Source organism: Phalacrocorax carbo, chromosome 8, assembly GCF_963921805.1.
Source record: "Phalacrocorax carbo chromosome 8, bPhaCar2.1, whole genome shotgun sequence".
Taxonomy (NCBI): domain Eukaryota; kingdom Metazoa; phylum Chordata; class Aves; order Suliformes; family Phalacrocoracidae; genus Phalacrocorax; species Phalacrocorax carbo.
In genome coordinates this window covers 5,760,254-5,767,072 of record NC_087520.1, presented here as the reverse complement: position 1 = coordinate 5,767,072, position 6,819 = coordinate 5,760,254, and positions in this window count along the sequence as shown.

The following is a 6,819-nucleotide window of genomic DNA, read 5'->3' as shown; positions in this document are numbered from 1 at the left end:
GGTACCAGGGGCTGGACAGACAGTTGCAGCCTTGATTGGTTATAAGTAAGTAAAGCAGTAACCATGGCAGGACGGCTTCGAGCCTCAAGGAAGAGACAAGTACGATGCAGCTACCATCAGTGGGTAGCTGAGAACAGAAATGCAGCGCAGCTCCATCTCAACACCAGTGCTGGCAGCCTAGGGTGTGCTGCTGAGCTGCCTGTTGTACCGTGGTGTCCCAGGAACGGGCAAATACAGAGCAGTATCAGCTCTGTAGCTGAGAGGATTAAAGCAGCAATAATGCTAATTCTCAGCCCTGTTCCAGATTTCCTTTCTAGATTTTACAAATTGCTGTTTGCGGGAGAGCCCAGTTTATCTTGCTATCATCTGAGCGCTTGACATGAGCACAGATGTTGTCGACAGAAACTCCCAGAGAATTGGCACCAGATCTGCTGCTTTGCCTCTCTTTATTGCGCCTCGATTCCCCTAATGAGCAGACACGCTCAGGGGCTGAGAGGAGCAGTCTGGCCTTCTGTCATCAGCACACCTGACGCATCTGCTGACTTATTTCTTTATGGATAGTTTTCCCCAAATATGACTTTGTTCTCATCGCTGGAGTTTTTCTTTGCTTTGATTCCCTTTGATTTCTCACCTTCTGATAAGCATTTAAAACAAAGAATTATACAACAGGGACATGAACAACCTAAGCCCTGTTCCCAACATGCTCTAATGAACAACAGAAAACGAGAAGGAAGTAATGCTACTGCCAAACCCTAATGTATGACATAAGCTCCAGAAAACATCACAATCTCATACATGTAGTCTGGGTCCTAGCACTTGGGCTTAGGGTTTTATGGGAAATTCTACCCCTGCAATAGCTTTTTTAACAAATTATGTCAGACAGTGGTCTAAAATAATCAAGAAATTGTCCTCATTTTGCTTCAGATGGTGACAAACTTACTCTTAAGTGAGAACCTGTTAAACTTGGATCTGAAGTTGGGTATAGTTACCCTTAATGCACGCGTTCAGCCTATTAAGCCTTGCCTCTGGTCACAGGGACAATATAGGAAGAACTCTGGAAAGTAAATTATTTGTTCCTTGGTTTTGATTGCAAAACCCTGCCCTGTTTTCTTTATAGCTTCAGGTCTTGCTTATACTGTGTAGTAGTTACACTTCATAACGACTTTATAATATACAAAATGGACTTGGCATAAGTACTTCACTTATAAAAGGAGTACTTTAGCCTGCAAGCGCTGGTCTTCCTGAGACTCAGGGATATTAGTTATTCCAAAGCATGCAATAATTTGTCACTCAAAGCTTGAAATTTACGTACAAAAGAAGGCCTTTCCAAAATGTGTTCTCATCTGCGTTCTGTAAAACCCTCGTTACCAAAAGGGATTCTGTGAAAGTATTTTTGTATGCAGATGCCTCTGATAGTTGGTTTTTTAAATGCAGGTGTCAGGGCAATCTTCCACAAAGCATTATGGTTATGAAGTTGAAAATCATTAAAAAGCAGTGTTGCATTTTGTCTGATGGATCACTGCTGTAGATAAGTCTAAAGCTCTCAGTGAAATGCAACAGCAAACTCCCCAACAGCCTTAGCATTGTAGAGTGTCTTATTAGCTGCTATTAGTGTGTAGTTTTTATTGTTGAAAAGCAGGTTTTGATTCTGAAATAGATACCCCGATATCCTGTCCCATGTAGGCCAGTAGAAATCCCATCAGACTCGCACTGAACTGCACCTAAGACTTCTCGACTTTCCCTAGTGTCCAGCCCAGCTGTAGTGTCTGGTTGCATGAACAGAAATGCAGAATATCATGTGGACTTTAAATGATAAACAGCTGTCAATCCAGGCTGTGTGCTTTTACTGTTTTTTAACTATTTTCTGTATCAAAACCTGGTATTGCATTTGAGTTCCTTGGTTTTCTTCCTGTGAGAACATAAGATTCTCATCTTCGGAGTATTAGAAGGGCGTAGAGTTGTTTGTTGTGACTATTTTCAAAATTAATTAACTTACTGGTTTGTGGTAAGATGTGACAACTTGAAAGAAACTTGTGCCCTGTCCAGGGATAGACAGGTCTTCCTCAGTTACATGTACAGCCTCGAGCTTTTGTGTGATTGTTTAAAGCACCTAATAGGACATCTGAGGAGTAAATTAACTCCATCCCTTATGCCTATATCCTTTCATTATTAGGAGCAGCATTTAATTAAGAACCACAGAGTCTGAGATACTAACCCAAACTGTAGGAAGATATGCCTTGTCCTGAACAAATGAATAGTTAAATAAAATACACTTCTAAGAGGCGTAGGCACAGAACGAAATGACTTGCTGAAGGCTATGGCACGATAACCATGAGCAAGTTATTACTATAGAGCAGCAGTGAGTAAACCCAGGTCTTATGAGGTATGATCAGGTCTTCTGCTCCATGGATGAGGCTCTTCTGAACTTTATTCTTTACCCCAAGTCACCTTGGCACTCCTGCTAGGAGTTGCTACAGGGTTTTCCATTTACTGCCTCCTTCTGATGGCTTCTTGGCACGTGCTGCCAATGTAGTCGTGTCTCCGCCTCCGTCATTGCTGCCCACCTCTCCTGGGATTGCCGTGCCACAGCACCTCCGGTTGCGGTTGAGTTGTGCGGAGTTGGGGCTGTCGCCAACGCTAGCATCTCTGTCAGCTGAACAAGCTGCTTCTGTCGAGCACTTGCTCTTTGTTTCGGACCCCTCTTGATAGCTTTTTCTTCCTTCTCTTTGGAGTTCTGATTTCACTGAGTTTCTCTTCATGTACGTTGTTTTAAACTGATAACTGTGCCCTGCTGAGACATTTTTATACCGTACAGGAACTGATTAATCTGAGCACTGGAGTAGTGCTATTGACTATGTGCGCATGTTTCTGCGTTTTGATCAGTATGGATCAGTGTAGAAATCAGTAGTTATTAATTGCTGGCTTTTTTCCAAAAAAGATTTTTATTTTAAGAGATGTCAAATATCTTTTGGAGCCAAGGAGAGGTTTATTCCAAGTCAACTGAAAAACAAGGTCCTAAATACCAGTAGGAGATTTTTGTCATCAGATTTATTGATCATATGTGAATGTAGCATGTTAAAATGGAGCTTTTGGAAACACATGCCATTTCTTGGATTATGGTCATTGCAGAGCAGAGAAAAACTTAAGCTAGTGGAAAAATAAATTTGTACTTGACAATTTACATACTGACTTCCAGAAACAATAAGATGTACTTGATGTGCAAATAAACAGATTCTCCTCTCTGATGAATTCAAGTGGCAGAGCTCCAAGCACAATAAGTTTCCGAGGCACACATTTTCAGGAAAAAAGCATGGGTTTACTACTTGTTTTCCTTTTCATCCGTAGAGAATGTACAATTTGGGGAATTACAAGGGTCTTGCTAGAAATCGTGCCAATAAATGGGCCTTGGTGGTGTTGTCCTTGGCAGCCAACCAGGGAATAATTCTGAATTAGTTTTGAAGGTCTTGTTTCTAAGAAGTCCTAGCAGATCAAGGTCGGGGTTGAAATGACCCAGTAAGGATACAAAGGCCATTTTGTATCTTAAACTGTGCCTATTTTAGCACGCTAATCTCATTGTGTGTGTCGAGCTCTGCTAACTATGCCCAGGCACCTGCACGAGCAAGATAGCGCTTGCGTGGGCTGGTGGAAAAGGACACAGCAGAAGTCCTTGACACAACTACCTTTAAGGAATAATGTGAAAGTGCATGTGGTATTGTTGGAATATTGCTAGGGGACACTATAAGTTGATTTTTGTGACCTGAATGTCTTTGATTTAAAAAAGAAATGGTATGGCTGAAGAACTAATAAAAAAGGAAAGGTTGATTGGTGTAAAGACAGTGTTTATTTCTTCTTTGGCCCTGCAACTCATGGGTGCAAAGCCACACTGGGAATGTGCTGCTCCTGACTGACCAGCAAGAGGAGGGAAGCTGGGACAGCAGCCTTGGCTGCTCAGCAGCAGCAGGGTATCCTGAGGGACAGGGGTGGTTGTCTGGAGCTTTAGCACCTTTCTTTTTATCCCTCTGGTTGCTCAAGGTCTGATCCTGCAAATGCTAATGGGAAGTGAGGAGCAGGATGCTGTGGAAGGGGAGGAGCCCTGTAGTGGGCTTTTGGGGCTCACCAGGAAGAGCTCCTGGTGGGAGATCACCCAAGCTTCGAGCTCTCCATCACTGGGGGTTGGTGGAGGTGATTTTCTTCTCACTTCTGTGAAAAGGAAGGAAGGAATAATACAGTCTGTAGCTTTTGAATTTCTGGGTGAAGTATTGAGTTACCATCTTTTGTCAGCTAAAAGTCAATTGAAAAGGTTTTCAGTCAACTACCACCCCCCACCCTGAGTAGATCTGCATTATACAGTATACTGCAAAGCTGATGGGGTGTCACTGCAAACTTTCTCTCGCATATACATATGTGACTTTTTAATATTTGTAATGGACGCAATTTATCTGTGTATGTCTGTGCAGATGAGTAGCATTCAGATATATATTTTTTAAAAATGGATGCTCTAAAGAACACCTTTCCAGAAACTAAAAACACAAATTTCCTGCCTTTTCACTGCTTATTTAGTGCAAAATATCCGAGAAGGGTGTAGTGCAGGTGCATTAGAGGGAGCGCTAGTCACAGCCCCAGCTCCATGTGCTCTGTCATGCAAGGAAACCCTGCTGTCCTCATGAACCTCACTGCAGCTGGTGATGCTCTGTGCACATACTGGCTCTGCAGATCCGCTTGCGTGATTGCAGCCCATGTTTCGTGTTTGGGATGACTGTAAATTCTGTAATATGACAAACTTTTTTAAAAAAAAAAACACCCCTCTTCTACGGAATATTGTGCTGCTTAAATGCTCAAGTCATTTTGATTTACTACATAATGAAGTTATACGTGGCTTTGAAATATTATGTGCGTAGTTTACAAAGAGGTCCTTCCAAACTTTTTTTTAAATCTTACCACAAAGTATCATGACTGTGGAATGGCTTGTATTTGGTGTGTGGTTTTGCAAATAGACTCTGAGACTGGAGTTTTAAACACAACAACAACGAAAACCTCAGAACTTCGAAGCATATCCCTAGCGCTATTTTGGGATCCAGAGCTACAAAGGAGCTGGAAGAAGCGGGAGCCAAGGTCTGCTCTTGGTTACCCTACTGAAGTAGGGAGTTACTTCAAGCTGTTGTCTGACCAATGCTTCTTGCAGCAGCAATGCCAGCATAAGTAGCATCTGCTGCTCTGCGTGGAGAAACAGGCTGGGAGCTGACTCTGTTACTGAAAATAACATAGAAATGGCACTTCTGAGTCTGGGCCAGGTCCTGGTTGGGTACCATCGGTGCTGCCGCCCAAGGAAGCGCTTCTTGTGTTGCACACTTGAGTAACTGCAGCAGCCCTCTTGCTGCATGAAGTAACCAGGGCTGTGTGCAGCCAGCTGCTCGTTTTCTAGACAAAAACCATCGGAAAACCTCAAACCTCCTGCTGTCAAAAAAGGGCAAGGAGATGTATTTTGAAAGGTAGAGTGTGCAGTAGGTGAGAGGGCTTGTTCAGGTAGACAATTTGTCCGGTCCTGCTCATGGATGTAAGTGCTCAGTGCTGGGGTGGTTCTCAGCTGTGCCGATGTGACTGAAGTTCTTGTACTTGATTTACCCAGGAGAGATCAGGTCAGAAGTAGCATTTGGTTTTAAGCTTGCTTTTACCTAGATTTTCAGCTGGGTCGACAGAGGCCCAGGGAAGCCCACAGCAGTCTGTCCTGGGCCATGTGGTGAATCGATGGCTTATTTTAGTTATTAAATGATCACAGGCCCTTCTGGGTTGTGGTCCTGGTAGTCATTGCTAGACCTGTATTAACTTTATTAAAATACACAGATGTCTTTCACCTTAATAAGCCAATAATTCCCATATTGCTTGGAAATGCAGAGAGATGAATCCAGCTGAATCTCAATGTTGTTGGAGTATTGCATTTAGAATTACTAAATTTGATCTCCTTAAAGTACAATGCATTCATGTTTCACGTGGTATGTGAAATATTGCTTGGACTGTGAAACCTAGAGAGCCAAGGGATAAACTTCTTTACCTGCTGTACCTAAAGCAAGTTTATCTCAAATACCAGCTGAATGCAGAGCTGACTCTTGCATGGGCAATTTGGGAGCTGCTTGCTTTTTTTAATTGCTAAAAGCTTATTCTTAGTACCAGGGTAACCTGTGTTAAGGGACGCTCTGTGTGGTTTTCCTTTTGGAATTGCTCCCACGTTGCTGAAAGCGCAAACACGCTGCTGTCTAGTTGAGCCTCTCCAACTCACAGAGCGGGAGACTGCCATGGTGCAGCCAGCTTTATTGCTGCAGCTCTGGAAAGTGACCCAAAGACCCAAGACAAATACAAATGCAAGCAGAGGCATCGGGTCTCTGTCAGATCTTACGGGGAAAAGGAGTTTTGCGAAGGAAAGTTGCATATCTGCCCCTCAGCTGGGCAGGGGCTGTTGGCTCACCGAAGGGTGCTGCCAGGGATGGGAAGCACATCTCAAAAGCAAAGCCCAGAAATGGAGTGAGCAGTAGCAGGAGGAGGGGGGAAATACAAGCATTAGTGTGTTACGCTTTCCTGTAGCACCCGGCGGTTTGGGGTCTTGTGGGTGCAGCTATGTGCCCATCTCTGGTGTGGGCTGTGGCTGTCACTGCGTGGCAAAGCCGGAGCTGAGCCATGCTGTGAATCTCCCCCAGCCTTACATAATTCAGATCAGCTACACATGGGTGTTTAGGTTGCTCTGCAGTTGGTTTATTGCATTCACATGCTGCTTTCATTATACCTTACAGCCTTATTCCTTTTTTTTTTATTTTAGGGGAGGGAATA